We start from the raw sequence: 22,027 nt of genomic DNA on the forward strand, positions 1-22,027 counted from the left end.
AAAAAAAAACTCTCACTGAACTAAAGTCTATTTTATCTGAAAATAATATAGCTAGACCAACATTCTTTTGGTTTAGGGTTGCTGGGTTTAGTAAATAAAATTATAGTATTCTGGTTAAATTTAACATTTAGATAAACAAACATTTTTTCCTTTTTTTGGTATAAATTTGTCCCATGCAATATTTGGGACATAATTATAATAAGAATATTCATTATTATTAAAATTCAAATTTAACTGGTCATTCTGTATTTCATCTGTTAATAGTATTTTGTTTAGAAAATATCTCTCCATGTATTTTTCTCTCATTTTTCTTCCAAATTTCCAAGAACCTTATGGATTATGTGTCTCCCTCATATTTGGCATTTAAAAGAAATTTAGTTCCTTACCCAACATAAGGATCTGTCTTTCAAAAGGCAAATTGAGGCCACTTACATTTATTGTGGTTATTTATTTTTAAATATTTACCATGCTTTTTGTTGTGCTTATTTTTCTCTTTTTCTGTCCTTTTCTATATTGATTAGGTTTTATTTATTTCTGGCTTTACACTCTACTAACTTGTATAATATAACTATTTTATTTTAGTTGTTGACCTTAATACTTTAAGCAAACTTTTTGTAACTGAAGTTATAGTTAGTTGAAAGAGCTTAATGCTCTTTTCTCATATTTGAATGAAATGGTTCTCATTATTCAAATTATTTTTATGCGTGTATTTTTCTTTTTGTAAAGTTTTTGAGACAAGGCAATATAATAATCACATTTGTGCTTTACAAAGAAAATTCTGAATCTGTATGAAGAATAAATGATGGAACTGGGCTGGAGAAGTGCGCTACTTGAAGTCAACAAGACAGCAGCTGGTGAAAGATGATGAGACACTGATTAGAGGAAGAAGCAGTGAGGATGGAAGGGAGTGAAAAATACACTAGAGGCACTGGAGAGTGTATCATCCAAGTTATTGAGTCATCAGATGTAATATTCTGAATTTCCTTATAATTAAAATGGAAATTATAGGAACATAGCACCTTATTTATTTATGTATCTATTTCTTTTTAACAAAACAAAAAACCCAAGATTAATCAAGACAGAATATTGTTTAAAGATACTGCAAATGGTGAGGAGTAGATGGCAAAGTGAATAGTTATAGCTATAGCTGCTGTCACATGGGCAAGTTACTATTGCCTGGGTTACAATGGTGGGTGGGGCTCGGTGGGTAAAATGTTAGAAGATTTGGTGTGGGGTGAGAAGGCTTTCAGGGCACAAAGTTGGAAGTAACTCTTCTCACAATGGAAAAACCCTCATGGGTAAGGTTGAACATATTGCCAAGATTGGGGGCTCCTGCCTGGAAATCACTGGGTCCCCATCGAGGGCAATTGTGATGCTGCAATGGGGGTTTGGTTCAGATTTAGATAGCTGAGAAGTTTAAGCTTCAAGGTTGAGCTTGAAGACCTAATCTCCAGCCCTTCTAGGATAGAGATGGTATTGGACAATGTTGTTGATAAGCATAAAGTCCACTTAATTGCAAGTTATGAATTATCCTATTCTTGGAATCAGGGAATGCCTTCTTCTGCTTTCATATTTCTCCTTCACACCCGTAGTTTACTATACTTTAAGTATTGATATGTAATCTTTATATTTAGAATTTGTTATATCTATAGTGTCTTGAGGATCTAGTATTTAGAGCCTGTGACTATTTCCCCATTGCAGATAAATCTGGATATTTTGGAGAAGAGAAATTATTGCAGGAAGAAAATATTTTAATTAATGATCTTGAAGATCTCAAAGGAAAGATGTGTCTGATATTAAGAGCACTTGTTATCATACAGTAATGTCTTTGGCTAAAATACTGAATGAAAGAAGAGAAGCAAACACTTCCTGTTGTGAAGCTCAAGATTCAAGATACTATATGCTTTTGAGGACACCTACATCACCTACATCACATTCTTTTTTTTTTTTTTTTTTTTTTGTGAGAGGAGCTTTTCGGCAAAAACTGGAAAGCCTGCTACACAAATTCTAAAAGAGCTGTAACACTTACATCACATTATTTTGGTACTATCATTCAATTCTTCATATTAAAAAAACTTTCAAAGAGTGTTAACTTTTAATATTTGGTTATCTTTGAATTTCTGGTAACAGTGAAGAGATGGAGTTGCCTCCCTTTCTCCTTATGCAGCTCAGAGTTTACTCTACTTGCATATGGACTTGTGAGGCAGTAAATACAGGTAGGGACATGATGGCGATCCATTATCTATAGGTCCTCTTGTCCATTCATCTCGTTTCTTCCTGGAGAAAAGGACAGGGCTATCTTCTTTCAGCACAAACTTGGCAATTCCCCTAGGAAAGACTCAATTAGCAAATGTGATTTCCTCACTGCCTATTGAAGGCAACCCCTCTGCCCAGCTGCTGCTCCCCAAAGAGCAATAACAGCATTTCATCTGATTTAGGCATCACTGATGGAAACTGTGACATCTCACCTGACAGTTCATTGTATCAATAAGATTGAGCTTTCCTTTGGGGTGTCCAAGACAGTGGTTGTAGCACAGATCTCCCACCCTTTCCACGAAGAAGAAACATCATATTCAACATTCCAGATTCCCCTGTTTCAGTATCTTATGGTCCTCAGAGACCTAGGATTTCAAATGTAAGTTTGTTCTGAACACTGAAAGTAAAAACTTAACACAATGTACATAGGTTGACACTTTCCTAAAAGCAAAACAAACAAATTAATAACTATATGTTTTCAACAAGTCAGTGAAAATTAAAATTTTAAGAATACAAAAATAAATCTATGTGTAGGCTATAATACAGACATAAACCTGAACCTGCCTTTAATAGAGAAACCTTTTGCTCAAGGGCTTTCTCTGATCACAAAGACATTCCCATCTCATGGACAAGGAAGCCTGGAAAAGCAGGGGAAGAAAAGAGATGAGGAGGAAAATAGAATTAATATTCCAACTGTCTCAACCCACAGATAGGCTCACCTTGAGTAGCGCTCTATGCAGCCTTCCAGAGGTTCCTCAGCAGTGTAAAATGTACACACACACTCATACACACATACATACCTCTAACAGGGTTACTGAAAAGATCAAATGCAATAAAATAGATGCAAAATGTATAGTGCAAAGTAGGTACCTAATATACTTCATCATTATTCTTCATTTCAGAATTTTTCAGTGATACAGATGATCTATTGGTTACTCTTCCAGCCACTAATAATCTCTACTCAGACCCAATTTTTCACACACAATAAATTCTCAGAAATATATAGATCAGTGTTTCTCAAAATATGGTTGACAAACCACTAGCATCAGAATAACTTGTGGAGCTTATTGAAGGGGAAATGTCTAGGTTCCACTAAATTAGAGTCTTTGAGGACGAGCTCAGGAATATGCATTTCATGAGAAGCAATTATTTGTGTAAAGCTAGGGAAAATTGCCAGGGAGGTCTGAGACACCCTGGGCTCTCACCATTGGTAGGAGTCAAACACACTGGCGAAGAGCCTGGGGATCTGGATTGAGACTTTGCCAAATGAAAAATCTTTGCTGTTAAGAGTCTGGGCTTTGAAGCTAGAAACACTTGAGTCAAAATACTGCCTTTGCCTCTTACTTTCTGTCAAATCTTGAGCAGGTTGCTTACGCATTGTGAGCCTCAGTTTCCTTCTAGGTAAGATATGAATAATAGTGGTAAGCATGAGTAATAACGGTAAGCATCTCAGAGGATTTGGAAACGATTAAAATAAATAATAATACAGGTAGATTATGAAGCCTGGCACCTGGCGCAGACTGAATGACTGGCAAACATCATCTTTATCACAACTATCAATTGCTTTCAGGAAAGCACTAGAAGTATACGAGTAATAAAGTATTTTTTGAAAACTTCCCAAAGTTAAACTGTGGAATGGTAGGTTCCTCAGTGGGACAAGACAGCTAGAAAATAAATATTTGATTTAAAATTGGGATGCCATACAATTTACTATCTAACTATACCATTTATACCCAGAATAAATGCTAAAACCAATGCAATGCTTAGAATAGCTGAAATCTGGAATTTGCCCAGTCAAAACAGAATATGGTGTCACTTGATTCATAATCTGACCTCCACACTGCAGAGAACCTGCCTTCAAATGGAAAATACCAACATTGCACCATCTGTCACTTTCTGCTGCCATCTAAGAAAAGCTCATCTGTATATGTCCCCAATTGTAGAAAAAAATCAGAGCTATAACTATGCTTTCTATATTCATATTAAATAAATTACTTCATTGTTTAGCAGGTTTATTTTCTAGGAAAAGTTCCTTTCCAAGTTTGTCTCTTATGTAATTATTAAAATTACAAATATACTGTGTTAACAGATTATAACTTAGTTTCTATTGTTGGAGGTGCAAGTATGATGCAGAGGAGAACCATAAGTAAAGATTTACAATAGTTAGATGATGTGGCTTCTATTCTGGTGTCATCACAGCTGGCTGTGTGATCACAGGAAAGTTACTAACCTTTGCTGTGTTATACAACTCCATCATCTGTAAAACGAGAAAAATGCCACCTGCCCCAAGTCCCTCAGAAACTGGTAATAAGATCAAATAAGATGTCAGGGTAAGTGCTTTGAAAAAGTATGACAAAAGAACCTGGAAACCATCATTCTCAGCAAACTGACAGATGAGCAGAAGATTAAACACCGCATGTTCTCACTCATAAGCGGGTGTTGAACAATGAGAACACATGGACACAGGGAGGGGAGCACTACACACTGGGGCCAGTTGGGGGGAAATAGGGGAGGGACGGTGGGGGGTGGGGAGTCGGGGAGAGATAGCAAGGGGAGAGATGCCAGAGGTAGGTGGTGGGGAGGAAGGCAGCAAATCACACTGCCACGTGTGTACCTAGGCAACAATCTTGCATGTTCTTCACATGTACCCCAAAACCTAAAATGCAATGAAATAAATAAATGGGAGAAAAAAAGAACACTTATTTTTAGTAAAGAATGGAGCCTCACTTCTTAAACAGTGAGCACCCATATATCCTTTTAAGCCACCAAGTAGAATTGAAAGAGGCAATGTGTAATTATAACAAAGCTCAAAAGATCTGGTCTCCTGGGCCTCATCTTCCTCACCCTCCCATTGTTGTGGCAGATGATTAATCATCAGGCTTCTTGACTTCTCTCTTTGCTGGCTGGCCACCCTAGGGTCATAGCCACTTTTCAAATCTGTCTCTGGGTTTCGTAGCTATCCAGGGCAAAAAGCCTTCCCTGGTGTTAGGGCATGCCAAAGCTGAACCTGGAACCCCCATTAGCCTAATTGACAGCACGACTTTCCCCTGGGGAGAAGAGTGATAATCTAGCTATTTATCTTGTCTGTAGGTTTATCACCACTGTGCTCAGGCAGAGATGCTTAAATACAAAAATGAGGTAAGGCACATTCTTCCCAGACTATGCACGATTAAAGCCAGGTTGGGGGTCAGAAGAATGAAAGGGGAGCATCTGGGATTGTGGTCCTCTCTGTTGCTGCTTAATATCTCAAGTGGCCTTGGAGTAACGGGCCGCTCATGAGGGCACTAAAGGACATCTCATTGTAATTGGCAGCAGGCTGGAGCTGTGTGGCCACTGCTACCCATGGAGTGGCTGCCTGCAAGCGGCTAGACTGCTGCTTTTCTGCAAGGGAGGAGAGGCCCATTAGAAACATGAAGAGGCGGTTTAATTCTGCAACAAGATGTGTACAAATGTATGCCTCCTATTGAAACCCATGCAACAGCTTCCAAAGTTAATTAAAAGCTAATTTTCTAATGAGGTAGCAACACTGGCAACAACATGCTATCAGTATGAGAGCTATGGCCAGCAGCCGGTAAGGGAACAGGCAACCTCCCTCTTACAGGATGGAAGGTCCTACCTGAATCCATTAATTAGCCGCCAGCTGTATTGCTTTAATGCTAGACATTGGTATAGACTGTCATAAAAATCATGAATTGCTTTAGCATTGCCAAGGTATTGTTGATACTTAATTTTACAGCAGGGCTATTTCTAGGCATAACATTACAGGCAATGAGATCCGTTCCTGGAAATATTAAATCTAGGGGCAATGCCATGGACACTCTGTTAGGTCAAGTGCCATGGACATTTTAATCTTTTTGGCAATTAGTAATTGTAAGCCACATTTGCAATTAGCTTTAATAGATAGAGAGAAAGTGCCTTAAATTAACTGCACTTATGTTGGTTTTGCCTCTTGTTTCAATTTCAAACACAAAGCCAAGCAAAATGACTCTCGGTCATTATCGTAATGATATGGGTCTCCTGGCCACAGTCAGAATGTGCCAGACACCTGTGGCCATTCCTAGGCATTCTTCTTCACAGGGAGTGTATAATGATGTCATGCAACTAGATGCTGAGCATCACCAAGAAACAGCAACACACATTACTACAGAAACTCCAGGATTCTGGATTCTTAGGAGATAACTTGTTTGTTCAACTCTATCAGTAAATAGTTTGAAGAACTATTTAGAGTGTCTTAAGGTAATCTAAAAAACTGAATAAAACTTTAACATATAGTCATATAACGGTAAGCAAAAGGTAGAAAAATATTCTTCTCTTATTCTTTGTCATAGTATCTCTTTTAGATTCTGTCTCATCCCTTCATTCATTCACATTCTCTCAGTATCATGTTTTTTCACTGTTTCTTTCTAAGCTTGCTGTCTTTTACTCATATTCGAGTGCTCTCTAGAGTTCTCTGAAGCTCAGAATATGGTGGTAAATCTAGGTGGTTATTAATTCATTGAAACTTCAGGAAATCCCACCCCACCATCTCATTGAACAACATTGAATCACATGCCCACATTCAAGCCAGTTACCAGAAAGGGGAATGAGACCATATAGTTTGCTAAGAGTAACAAAGACTGGGGCTGGAACTGGCCTGACCTCTCCTGCAGCAATGGCTACAGGGAGGAGTATGGACACCTGAGTAAACCTGGGGATCTGTTTGGCAGGATAAAGGAGAAGATGCTGCTAGAGGATTATAAGTGTCTGCTACAGAATTATAAGTAGTTTTTAGGGTATGGCAAACAAAGAGGGGAGTAGAATCTGAAGACTACTGTCAGGATTGTTCTCAGAAAATAAGATAACTAAAGTTGGACCCTCTAGAGAGGAAGGAAGTAGAGGTCCATGTTCTGTGATACTAAGATCTACATGTGTTAGCAGGTGTGAGAAGAACTGAGGTCCTAGAAGGAGGAAGCACCACATATTATTCATTCTTCAACAAATGTTTGTTGACTGCCTGTTAGTGCCTGGCACTATAGGTGGAGCATTGAATGGGACAAAATACTTACTTTCAGAAAACTTATTCTCTAGTGGGGGAAAGAGATGAAAAGCAAATTAAACATATAAATAAAGTCATTTTAGATTATGGAGAAACTCATACTAATAGAGTTCTTGGCTTAGGACAGAAGCAGTTAACATTAGCTAGATTTGTAAGGGAAGGCATCTTTGAGGAAGTGATGACAAAATTGAAGTAGTAATAGGAATTTTCAATGAGCAAAATACCTGCTGCAAGTCACAATCTGCTAAAAGCCATGTTCCAGAAAATTCTTTACTTGACTTGTGCTGATTTCATTTCTGATGTGATGTTTTAATAATTGTGTTTAAGTATCATTACTAAGGACATATCATCTACTACAGTTTTGTGTATGTTATTGATTCACTCAATAAATATTCATTAGGTACCTACTATGTGCCAGGTGTTATCCTAGCCAAATGGTGAGGAACAACATGAACAAAACCAAAAACATTCCTGCTCCAGGGAAGCTGATATTCCCACCTATTATAAAACAAACAAACAATGAGATAGATCCTAAGCACATTTGGCAAAGGACAACACTAGCTTAGAGATATTAAATACCTTGAATTACATTACAGCTCAAAATACTGAATTTTAAAAATTATGCACACTGCCTTAAACAAACCAGTAATACAAAACAGCTATGGTAGAAAATGCGGGCAGTAACTAAATTTGATGAAGGTAGTCTTCAAAATATTCAGAGTAAAGATAGGTATGAATCCATGATGTGAGATCCTAAAATAAGAATTATTAAACTACTCATATTAACACTTAAATTACCTTAATACAATCTTGATAATCTTAATGAAGATAAAAATCGGATAATCTCCAATAATGAGAACTGTAATCAGGATTTGATCCACAGGGTCCATGAATGCAAGTTACTGGTTCAAAAACTCTCTGAACTTATGTGAAACATGAATGTATAGGTACATTATTCTAGGAAGAAATGCCCAGAGCATTCATGAGATTTTCAAAGGGGTTTGTTAATTCAAAATGTATCCAGAATCATCAATTTAGAAGTTACATATATCCCCCAAAGGGAGCTTTCAAGTAGATTTCAATGCAAAAGGGAATATTAAAAAGAGCACACACCAAGAAAGTAGCAGTGATTTCTAAAGAATATCATCAGGGAGTCTAAGCCTCCAAATGTGTTGAGGTGGGTGAAAATTCCTAAAGACAATTATTAAAAAGTTGTAGCTGTTTATGTTCCAAATAAGAGAAAGGTCAGGGAGGGAAGTTTTAGGTTTGCCTGTTGCTGAGTACAATTGTATAACACTGACAGACAAGAAGTAGAGAACTGATATGATAAGGCCTCAAGAGTGTTCTGCTTTCATTGTCAAGAAGAATCATCTTCATATAGGAAAGGCAGGACAAATGCTGGTAAAAGAAAGTTGAAGCCCTACATTTATAAGAAGACTGTAAGAATTTGTCTGCCTCTATTTTCCCTTGGCTTTCAAAGGTTACTTACTTAGAACTTTAGGAAACATAATCAGTTTGTCAGTCTACCCTTGGAATTCTTAAGTAATCATGAAGAATTGAAGTTTCGGAAGACTAGAAGTAGGTGAACTTAGTCGTGATATACAAAAGCAGGTCAGAGAACTCGACTCCTGGCAAGAGTCTAGAATGGATTATTTAAAATATATTTTGTGAGTGCTTAAAACAAAGCCAACTTTGTACAATAAAAATGGCTCATTTTCTTTTGAGCTAATGTTTCTCAAATAAAACATTATGTAAATGCAGTAAACTATACTACATACCACACTGTGTTTAATAAATTCTTTATTTGGGAACATTTTTTTTTCTAGAACATAGTACAGCATGACCTTAGACGTTAAATATAAAAACTGGCAAACTAAATGGAAATAGTATGACCTACTCAAATGTATCTCTTACTGAAAGAGAAATTTAGAAGCTAAATAAGTGTAGTTAAAAAACTGGCTGTAGACTCAGACGTTTTTATTTGGGAACGGTCTTGAAAAAATCATCTAAGCTTTAGATTCCTCAAAGTAAATCGGAAAAAAATAATATCTACTTTATGTGGTTCTGTGAGGATCAAAGAAAATAATACACATCAAGTGTTTACCAATGAGCCTATGGTGACAGTGCTCAATAAATGATTGCTTTTGTTGCTATTATTGCTGCTTGCTAATTAAACATAGTGGTTTTGTAGGTGTAAGCCTAAGCAATGCTCAAGGAAAAAGGGGCTAATATAATAGCATAATAAATTTTAAAACTGTTAAGGAAATTATCATATAAGAAATATTAGTAATAAGCCCTAATCTTCTCAAATGTTCATATAATGCTCCATTAAAATCATATTAATAATCATCAACGTTAATTTTATTTCAGAGTGAGCCCTGCCAAAATAGTCAGAGAACTGTGAAGTCATACATAATGAATGTCTAAAACATTATAAAATCATGTGAAAGAACAGTATTGATGCACACATAAATGGCTCATTGAAAGTAATGGGGAAAACACGACCACTATAATTTGCATATTTGTAGATGTGTTTCTATATTTTAGCGTCCAGTTAGTCGGAGCTGTGAAAAAGTACTTCCCCATGAATCTGTGCACCCACCACTCACTGAGTTGCCTTGTCAAGCATTGTACCTTCAACAAGACAAGGAATTAGTTTGTTCAGCCCTTAATTTGGGAGTGTGCTAGGCAGTTCTGGAAGCTGCTAACTAAATGACCATTTCCTAGTGACTGGAACTGTGCTATGGTAATATAAGGCACATTTCTATTTATCTATTTTGTTATTCAGTTCATTGACTGAGTACCAGCTACATACAGGAGAAGAAAAGAAAGAAAAAAATAGACATGGAGTCAGCTCACGGAAAGATAGCAGGCTGCAGAAATAATACTAATGCCTAATGGACTATGGAAAGCATCTTTTGAAAGGTATTGTTGAAATGCTCTGATGAGAAAGAGAAAATGTAATTTCAGTTGAGTCTTGAAGCACCAATACTAGTGACCTGTGACTGGGTAGCTAATGATAATGGAGAAGGAACCTACAAAGTAGGCACAGAATGATCCAAGAGCGGAGAGGGGAACCATAGTTGAGCATTAGAGAATGGAGGAGGCTGATTAGATTGGGACTAGGGGTTCATGTAGACAAGACTTTGAGGAGTGAGAAGAGGACCTCAGACTGAACCCTAAGAATCACTGAAATTTAGGGCTTAAAAGAAAAAAAGGGAGGCCACAGAGGAGGCTGTAAAGAATCAGAAAGGTAAGTGAAAAGGTAGGAAAACATGGTATGACAGAAGCCACGAGAAGGAAAGGCATCAAGCAGGAGACAGCTTCAAACAGTGTCAAATGCCAGAGACAGGCAAAGTAAGAACTCAAAAGTGTCCATTGAATTAAGCATTGAAATTAGTAGTAACCTCAGGTAGGGCAGATGTGGTGGAGATGTAAGGATATAAGCATAAATAAAATAGGTCAGGAATGAAGGAAGGTGAAAAGGAAATATAGTGAATGAAGATGAAACCTAATAGAGATGTGACATTTGGTTAGAAGAGAAGACAGAAATAGTAGTATTCAAAGCCTGAAATAAGATGCTCACAGTAAGGAAGAAGAAGGCAGCAGTCAAAAGTGAGCACAGATGTGAAATGGACAGGATGTGAAGTCAGCACGGATTGGCACTTGGCTGAGAGGGAAGGAGGAGGAATTATGTAGGTTTTTACAGAAAGATGTGCCATTGATAGAAGTAGAAAATGGTAGAAGATGAAGAGAACAGAGAAAGAAAGTAATGGAGTCTTCTTTGGATTATATAAATCTCAGGTCCTTTTCAATCTTATTTTCTAGATCAATGGTTTCTAAATTATGCATCTTAAGGCATTAAAGATGTTTTCTGTTCATTGATGGCTCTGCAGTGCAGTTTATGTGCTACACTATTGCATGTGGCTAACCTTATAAAAATTAGAATCTTTATATTACTTTTAATGAAACTAGAGCTATAACAAAATTTTGTTTTTACAACTCAGAATTACAGAGGTTATCTTGTAATATAGTACTTAAAAGAGTGGTAAAACAAGAGATGTCACATAAAACTTAAGAGATGTCCCAGGCTCAATTTGCTGATTTTTAAAACCTTTTCCTAGGACTTCTCTCTTTTTACTCATTACCTACATTTCTTCAAATTTTATGACTGAAAATGTCACCTATATGAATCCCAAATTTGCATTTCCAGCCTGTACTTGTCCCCAAAACTCGTCTTAGATATTTAACCATCTATTCAACATCTCAACTTTAATCACCTAACAAGTATTATTTGAGAGCTTACTGTATGCTAGGCACTAGTTTTAGCACTTTGAACACATGAGTAACCAGGCAGAAATCTCTGCTCTTGTGAATCTTTCATTCCAGTGAAGGAGACTGAAAATAGACAATATGCATAATAACTAAGTAGAATATGTGGGATGTTCAAAAGTGATAAGCATTGAGCAGTGGAGAGGTAACACTACGGCAAGTGGCTCAGGAGTGCTCTGGCAGGACAGAGGGTCGAAAACTTAAATAGGGTAGTCAAGGTGGTACCTCATTAAAGAAGGTTAACACTTGAGGAAAGATTAGAAAGAGGTGAAAGAGTGTGTAGTATAGAAGAAAGAGTCATTGTAAAGCCCCTGGGGTCAAAGCATATCTTGTGAAATCAAGAGAAGTTTGAATTATGACTGTGGCAGAGAGTAAGTGGGGCAAATGAAAATGCTGATCTCCCCCTTGTCTGTCTTCTTTTTCTACAAAGCACTTCTCACCACCTGGAATAAAATGTGTGTCATATTTGCACACATTTTTTCATTTGTTAATTTTATATCTCTGTTTACCTACTTCTCCACAGAGGGCTCACGCCAAAATTTATCAGTTTTAGTTTGCTACTGTATTTCCAATTGCTAAAATGTATCTTGCATGTAATAGAAACTCAATAAATATTTGTTGAGTGAATGAATAAATTAAAAAGGATATAGCAATACAATAGGCTTGTATCTGCCTATATTTATGTATCTTTTGATCTAAGAAAGCAAAAAGTTGGGTGTTCTTGTAATCATAGACAGAGAACAGGGAATAAATAATTTACATATTTTTAAATGAATATTAATAATTCATAAAGTCTGGAAGGCTAAACAGCAAAACCACAAATATATAAATATTAACAGAGGATATATCTGGGTAATATAATTTTGGTTTTTCTTATTACCTTTTGTATTTTTTGAATAATGAACATTATTCAAATTGTATGTTAATTGTATGTTAAAGATTGGCAAAACTTGCCAGCGTGCGGTGGCTCACACCTATAATCCCAGCACTTTGGGAGGCTGAGGTAAGTGAATCACGAGGTCAGGAGTTTGAGACCAGCCTGAACAACATGGTGAAATCCCGTCTCTACTAAAAACACAAAAATTAGCCAGGCATGGTAGTGCATGCCTGTAATCCCAGCTACTCCAGAGGCTGAGGCAGAAGAATCACTTGAACCTGGGAGGTAGAGGCTGCAGTGAGCCAAAATCATGCCATTGCACTCCAGCCTGGGACACAGAGAGAGATTCCACTTCCAAAGAAAAAAGAGTGATAAAACTATATATATAATTTAAATCTCTCTCTCTCTACTACATATACATATAATATAAACCTGTGATCTGGTGAATTGATTTGAACTTTTAAAGTAGAGGCAGGTGGGTCAGTGTATATTGGAGCCTTGCTTTCCAATCCTATTATAATTTTTGGTTCAGTAGACTATAATTGTGGTATACCTCCACAAGCCACAATTTAATGAACCTGGGGCCTCCTTTCTAGGACCAAAGAGAATTGGGAACCTGGAGCTCCATAATGCTGTTTTGTTTCATTAAATGCTCTTACTGTCTGTGTGGAAATAAATGTGACTCGTCCCTGACAGATGATAAAAGGCAGCAGACATCATTAGTGTCCATCACATGATTCCTGACGCCTACCGGAGAAAGGGCCTCTGTTTGCTCATGATCAGAAGTAAAATCTTTCTACCGATTGATTTGAAATTGCTTCTTAACTTCAATGTTCAGATCTAGCCATGAAACCAAGAGTGGCTTCCTATTCCAACCTTAAAAACCTTCTTCTGAGGTTTTAAATCATTTCAGCTCTGTATTTCAGGGTGTTTCAAGGGACAGCCATGTTCACAAAGGAAGAAGGCTCCATGGAATGCTTTATTAGAATTTCAAAAAAGTGCCATCTCTCAAACTGCTCATTACCAGGAACAACCTGATGCCAAGCAATTTATGATTATTAAAACATATAATTTGCATTTAAATTAAATGAATTAATAAATAGCACAGATTAAAATAATGTGTTATATTTTCTTATTGTTTGTTGCCTTAATTTTTACGCATGTTAAAATAAAGAATAAAATTTATGCGTCTTCATTTTTTTTTCTTTTTGCACAGAGTAGGTATCGAGAAAAATATGAATTGGAGAAATTAGTCCCTATTATTTTCATTTTTTTCATGAGAATATAATCTTAGCTGCATGTTTTCCTTAAAATATGGCTGCTTTTTAAAAATGAATTATATTTTATTTGTTTTAGAAGATATTTCTCAATATTTTCCATGTAAGAAACTTTTAAAAAACATGAATGAACCAAATGCTTTGCTTCCAATTTCTTATATTAAATTGTTTTAATAAACAATAGTCATTTTTTTTTTTTTTGACATGAAGTCTTGCTCTTGTCTTCCAGCCTGGAGTGCAATGGTATGATCTCAGCTCACTGCAACCTCTGCCTCCTGAGTTCAAGCAATTTTCCTGCCTCAGTCTCCCGAATAGCTGAGTAATACTCTTAATAATCAAATAATTAATATTTATTGAGAAACTATCATATGTAAATTATTATACCAGATAGTATGATGAAAATCGAAAGTATAAGAACCCCCTTCACATAAAGTATGGAGTTCTTTATGGATATACAACAGAAGGCCTCAAAAAACTTTTAAAATGCAAAACATAAAAATTCTATAGAAAACAATTCCAAGGTGATTTTATTGCATAGAGTCAACCTGCGAAATGATTGATTCAAAATTCTCTTTCTAATTGAATTCTGAGACTGTGGGTAATGGTGCCCTCCTGAACCTGAATCTCTCCTGAAGTTCTCCCCACGGATGATAATATCAAAAACCAGTGCAGATAAATTTACAAATGACTCAGAACTTCAGTCTTATCAGGAAACAGAAAATACTATGAACATCAACTTTTCTGTAAATACAGATATAAACATCACATCACAACAAGCCTCCTGACACAACTGTCAGCCTGTGGGTGGAGAAAGAAAGAAAGAAGAAACTTAAGACACGTGATAAAACAGTGGAACACGTAGACAAGGCAGAGACCCGAGAAAAAGAAAATACAATACTAAGTGGCAAAACTCTGGTATGGTATCTTGTAGTTCACAACACTGTGTATAGGAAAGATGTTTAAAAGTGAGAATTAAAGGAACCAGTAGCTTTGTTAAGCATTCCTTCTTAGAAAGAATCATAAAAGTAGAGAAAGAATTGTGTCCTGATGATGTAGCATAAACAAGAAAGAAAAAGAGATTATTGAGGATCTTTCAGAAATCAAACAGTAACAAGTTATGCCAGTTCTTTGATTCTCCCTTACCACAATAGCATTCATTAAATAAAGGGCCTCTCTATACTGACAGAAACTGGAACTTCTGGGCTAAGGACCTTACCCACAACATGTCCAGGAACAGGAAAAAAGAAAAAATCAAGCCAACTCCATACAGAGCTAATGGAAGAAGAAAACAGAAAATTTAAGTCAAAATACTTCAGCCACTGAAATGTTATTTGTCAACAAAGAAGAAAACTCCCAGGAAACAAAAGAAGAATCTAACACAATTTTTGAGTTCAGCTTAATTTCAAGTTTAATTTTTAAAAATCCTCAAATAAGCTTTTAGAAATTACATATAGATATGTAGATATTGAGGTAGATATAAATATAAACTAGAATCAGAAATTTAAAACAATATAAGTGGAAAAGGGGGGAAGTAATGCAATAAGAGTTGATTGATCTTAGTAAAGAAATTGAAGGAAAAATCAAGTCCATTTCAGAAATAAAAAATAAAAGCCCAGATTTATAACAGATTCTACTGAAAGTTTAATAAGGGACTATGAAGAAAAGCAGTAAAACAACAAAGAGAATAAATGGAGATAAATAAAGAGTTAAAAGATGCTTGAAATGGAAGATATGCAAAAATGTTTAACGCACATATAATTGAAGTCTCTAGAGAAAAATAAAACAATGCAATATAACTAATATATAAAACTATAATCTTAAAAATCTTTCAGAACTAAATAAACGCTTATTTTCACATATTTGATAGCCCCACTCTGTGCATGGAAAACTCAAAAGTGAGAAAATCTGAGATGTCTCCTAGAAAAACAACTAGAATTTAAAGACAAAAAAAATTCAAGGTACATAGGCAATAAGATCAAGTTACTTACAAGGGTGAAAAATTAAACTGCAGAGAAAGTAGAATAAGATCATTGGCTGTTTCATAAGTAATAGATGAGAGTAAAAGAGTATAATGTAAGATTTACAGCCCACATAGTAAAAGGTAATTTATTTAAAAAGTATATTAAGGGTACTAAAAAGTATAAATACTGAAGTAACCATTAGAATAAAATTGCACACTTTCAAAAACACCAAATATTTTTTAAATAGCAACGAACCACCAAACAGAGAAACACGGTATATATAACAAAATACACATAGTAGCAGAAACACAGACTTATATATAGAATGGATACCAACATACCAGCCATATAAAAAAATAAGAATGGGTTTAATTCATCTGTTACAAGAAAAATTTTCAAGTTGGCTCGTAGAGCAAATCCCAACTTTATTTTCTATGTGAGGGCCAGGCAATATACAGTGATTCCAAAAGGCTAAATTACAGGAATGGGAAAAGATACAGCAGGAAAATTAAACAATAAAACAGGAAAAACTGCAATATTCATATAAGAAAAATCAGAATTCAGGACAAAGGCATTAAGAATACTCTATAATGCTTAAAGCTGCAACTCAAAATAAAGATGCAATAGTTATGAATATCAACACAAATTCATTTTATAAAGCAAGTGAGATATTGATGCTTATTTCTGAAAAATATATCAAAAAAGTAAAGAACAATATCATATGTGAATTTGATGTAATAATAAAAAATAATTAGCAGACTACAGCACCTCATAAAAAAGTAACACAGCAAAATAGGTGAGATTTAAACCAATAATGCAAAGATAGTCCAATATTACAAAATGCATCCCTATAGTGGGACTTTCACATAGAAAAATAATGTGATTATTTCCATAGATGCTGAAATATATGATTAAAACATTCAACAACCATTTTGGTAAACCTTTGAAAATAAAAATGTATGGATACTTCCTTAATGTAAACATACACTGGATATATATATATTCATGAATTTATATTATATATTAATAAATTATATGTAAATTATGTATTTACATATTACATATTTATATAAAATATATACAGATTTATATATGTAAAATTATATAATAAATGTTATATAATATTTTATTAATTATAATACTCATACACAATTATATATTCATTTACTTGTAAACTGTATAATTATATAATTTTAAAGTTATATATCATAAATTATACATATCATTTGATAATTTGATAACTTTTAATCCATTTTGTATTTTATATAATTGATAAATAACTAATTAAATATCATTGACTAGATATATGTATATATTCCTTCCCCAACACACACATACACACGCACACAGACACACACACACACACACACACACTCAGGCATACACAAGATCAGTCCTAAAGTAAAGCAAACTTTTTATTTAATAGTAAAACACAGTAATTCTTAGTAAGATCAGGAGTAATGATGGCCACTATCTCTATAATTGTTTAACATTATGCTGATGGCACTAATTACTCAATGTTCTTAGATAAGCAGTAACAACTAACAACATAAGAATTGGAAAGGAACAGCTTACGCTATTTACTCACAGATGACAGGATAGCACATTTGGAAATCCATGGAGAATCAATGGTAAAACTATGTGTAACAATAAAGAATTTGGCAGCATAAGGTATAAACATATTTTTATTCATTCAATCATTTGCTCTAAATAACTTGATAGAAATTCAGTCCATGACTCATGGTGGTGTTAGATAAATAACAAACCAGCACATAACATATGACTATGTCAAATGGTAATAACTGCTTCAGAGAAATATAAGAGGACTGGGAAGGCCCAGAATGTTTGGGGATTTGCAATTTTAAACGGGGAATAGGGTGGGCCTCACTAAGAAGAGGAAAGTTGCATGAAGACTTGCAGAATATGGCATGAACAAGATTGAGATGCTCACCATCAAAGTTTCTATGCAATAAGGTACTGAACTTATTAGATCAAACTCTAAGAATCGAAGAAAATAAACAATACTAGAGATGGAACGTAAGAAGAAAATTATAATTACCTGAATGCATTGTTATGTCCTCATACAAAATTCAAATGAATCTTCTGGATTAGAATTAATAACTTAGTTAACAATATTATTTTTATAAGATCAAAAGTCCTTTGTATTTCCATACACTAGCAACCAATAGGTAATATAGTTTAAAAATAAATATTTACCATACATAAATATTAAAAGTAATCTGAATGACTCTAACAAAAAGTTACAAGACTTATATGAAGAAACATCTAAAGGTTTGCTTAAATCATTTTTTAAAGACCTAAATAAATAGGGAAATATACCATGTTCACTGGGCTGCAGGTTGAATATATTAAATATGATAATTTTCACCAACTTGATTTAATGGAGTTTCAGTGTAAATTTTTTAGCAGGGTTTGTCGGGGAACTAGAAATACTATTTCTAATATTTGATAGAAGTTTAAACAATCACAAGTAACCAAGTCACTTCTGAAGAATGAGGTGGTGGACTAGCCATATAATATGAAGACAATTATAACAGTGCAGTTATTAAGACAATGTGGTGATGACACAGAGATAGACAATGAAATATCTAGATCATGAAACAGAGCAGTCCATGAGCCAGAATACAGAGTCTGGATCGCAGCCTCTATACTTGATGTTTAACTGAGGTGGGAAAGGGAGTCAGTATGAAAACGAGGGGGCAACTCAATAAATGGTACTGGAACAAGAAACATAGAACTAACTCTGAATGTGGCAAGTGGTAAGGAGTGCTTAAGAGAAGATTAAAGCAGGGCAAGGGGAGCTGTTCCAGGGTGGGTGAAGAAGTTATGATTTTACAAGGTAGGCCTCACTGAGATATTATTAGGCCAATGGAAAAAAGTAAATTTCACACCATGTACAAAATCAATGCCAGATGAGATTAAAGATTTAAATGTAAAATAAAAAGAATCGTGAAAGAAAATATACAAACATGTTTTCAAGACCCTGGGGCAAGAAACCTTTCTTTAAATCTCAGTAATTGTTAAAAATAAAAAAAATTGATATGTTTGATTACGTTAAAATCAGGAACTTTATCAATAGATAACACAAATAAAGTGAAAATATAAGACACAAATTCTAATGGTGTACTTGTGACATGAAATACACACATGTAACTGATGAAAAATTAGTATTAGAATATAACAAGATACAAGTAATTCTTACTCATTTTAAAGGCAAAAAAATTTTTTTAATGTGCAATAAATGTAAACAGAGCTTTCACAGGGAGAAAATATAAATGGATAAAGTATATGTAAAGATGTTCAATTTCACCAGTAATAAAAAAATGAAAATTTTAAAGTGAAATATTTTTATACACACTGCAAAATGGCAAAAATTAAAATAGTCAAGCAATATCAAATGTTGATAAGCTGGGCACTGGATACAAGAGTATTCATTTTATTTATTTTATTATTTCACTGACATACAGGTATATATATATATATATATATATAATATTCACAGATATATATATATATATATAATATTCACAGATTTTATATGTGAATCATTTCAGATTACAAAATGAAGAGAAAATGGAGATCAGACGTAATTAGCGCATCCATAAAAAATTTACACAGAAAAGTTTCAAAAACTCTCTAAGAATGAAACATTGATTTCTAAGACATTATTTAGCTACTATATTAGTCCATTCTCACACTGCTATAAAGACATGCCTGAGACTGGGTAACTTATAAAAAAAAGAGGTTTAATTGACTCATAGTTCCGCATGGCTGGGGAGCCCTCAGGATACTTACACTCATGGCAGAAGGAGAAGAGGAACATCTTACATAGCAGCAGGTGAGAAAGAATGCATGAGTCAGTGCAGGAAAAACTTCCATTTATAAAACCATCAGATATCATGAGAATTCACTGACTACCATGAGAACAGCATGGGAAAAGCTGCCCCCATAATCCAATCACTTTCCACCAGTTCTCTCCAACATCTGGGGATTACAATTCAAGACGAGATGCTAGGTATTAAAAATCTCACATTAAAAAAAGGTTTTAAAAAAACTACATTAGGAGTTTTGTCTTAGAGTGTGTCTAAAATTTCTTGAAAAAACAATAGCTTATTTATTTGATAAAAGCAACATCTTAAAGTCTCTCCTCTTTTATTTTGAAAACAAAACAAGGTTGCAGTACCACTAGGGATGTGATCGGCAAGGTGGGTTAAATGCAGACATCTCTCCAGATTACATAATAATGGGAGTAGGTTTTTTGTTTTTAAGGTTCACTGATTTGTTGCAAGCACAAAGGACAGTGACTTTGTAGCAAGTGCTCAATAAGTAAAATTTTTTAATGAACAATGAATAAACTCAAATATCAGTTCCTTTTTGAAGTGTTCTTCAAATTCTCAGTGAATATTTTTCCATAGTGCTTTTGTTGTGGAATTCAGATAGATGACATATTAGCATCTAATAAGTGCAAGAGTTATTGGACAAATAAATATAGAATGAATGAGTGAATACTGAATGAATGAATATAGAAGAATGTAATGGAAACTGGCAGGCAGACCTACTAGGTATATGGACTTAAGTTGTAGCTCAGAAGAACATTTTCCTTCTAGTCCTCCCAGTAGTTAAACACACAGAGACAGGTATATTTAAACAAAATAGAATTGCATCATATTTAATATTTTATAATTGCTTTTTCAACTATTTCTAAATTGGACATTTACATCACTTTTATTTAATTTTTTTTGGTCATAAACAGTGATGTGGTTAATACATTTTTGCCTACTACTGTTATTGTCACATGAATTTCTAAAGTATACATGAAATTTAAAGCTTTTGAAACATAAGTGCCTTCCAGAAAGTGTGTGAGATTATCATTCCCTCAAGCGAGTGAAAGAGATTGTTTCTTCACATCCTTAATTAACACTGAGTACCAGGCTGCATGTTAGATTTTAATTTAATGTGTTATAAGCCAACAGTAATTCCTCTAACTCATGAATCAATGCCTAGAAATAATTTCCCCACAAAAAGATTCTAAAGATGTCTACCTGTAATTTCTTCTAATACATATTATGGTTTCATTTTTTTATATAGAAATCAGAAATTCCACCAGAATTAATCGTGTTTTAAGTAATGATATAAGCATCTTTTAATTTCTAAAAGGATATGAAATTGTTCCAATACATTTAATTAATAATCTATCTTTCCATCTGCATGACATATGTAATACATTAAATGAATATATTTAGATCTGTTTCTGGACACCGCATTTCTGTTTTCTGTTGATCTGTCTACTTTTTCTTGACTATGACATTATTTTAGTTACTATAACTTTGTAATATACTTTAATATATTACAGATCAAGGTTTCTATTTCTATGTACAAAATAGAGGAAAATTTTTATTTGTATATCATTGAATCTTCCCATCCAGGGAGACACTTGGTGTCTTTTTAATTAAAACTTCATTATGTTATCTTATAGAGCATTTTATCAATGAGCACTCATACATTTCTGCTGATTTTTTTCTACATAGTCCATAATTTTAATTGCAATGGTGAAACACATTTTTCTATTATGATACTTAACTATTCTAGTTATTATGTTTATGTAGAGAAACAAAGCTATTATTACATATTATCTAAAGAAATATGTTATATTAATCTTATACAATATTTTCTTAGTTTTCTAGTCAACCACGTAATCTTAAAATTTCAGTTTTTCCATTTTTTTGCCATATTTATTATGTATTCCTATTGTTTTAAAAACTGAATTACGCTGGTTATTACTTTCAGAAAAACGTTAAACAGTGTAAAAACATTAAACTGTCATGATTTTAATAAGAATACTTCTAATATTAAGCATGATAATTGAATTCTCATCTCAGTACTGAAAAGAATGATGATGGCAATGGCGTGAAACACATCATATATATGAAATATATAACTATACTATAATAAAAGCAGCAACAGCAATAGCAATGACAAATCTTCATTTGTAACCATTAGGGAGTGTTAACTCATTACTCTGAAATTTAATAAAGGGAAAGACTCAAGTATATCCTTCCTCTTCTGGATAAGCTGTTATTTTCAGGTGGCTAAATAGTTGATAAATAACATTATTTTTAAAAATCAAAACTCCGCTTAACAAATGCTGAAGGCATGACAGAATATCACCGTTTTGAAGTGCCTGATGAGATAATGAATCCAGGAAATATGATGTTGGTGAAAAACCTTATTTTGCAGAGAATCACATTACTAGCACATCAACTCACTG

At 34.2% G+C, this 22,027-nt stretch overlaps 1 non-coding gene across 1 annotated transcript; it reads right to left on the bottom strand.

Moving 5' to 3' along the window:
- Window positions 1-1,965: 1,965 nt before the first annotated feature.
- On the bottom strand, window positions 1,966-2,027 carry LOC119472624. Its single transcript, XR_005201779.1, has one exon. It is a non-coding gene; the product is annotated as a U7 small nuclear RNA (small nuclear RNA).
- Between the last annotated feature and the right edge of the window lie 20,000 nt (window positions 2,028-22,027).

This window comes from Cebus imitator, unplaced genomic scaffold (assembly GCF_001604975.1).
Source record: "Cebus imitator isolate Cc_AM_T3 unplaced genomic scaffold, Cebus_imitator-1.0 Scaffold109, whole genome shotgun sequence".
In the NCBI taxonomy this organism is placed as follows: domain Eukaryota; kingdom Metazoa; phylum Chordata; class Mammalia; order Primates; family Cebidae; genus Cebus; species Cebus imitator.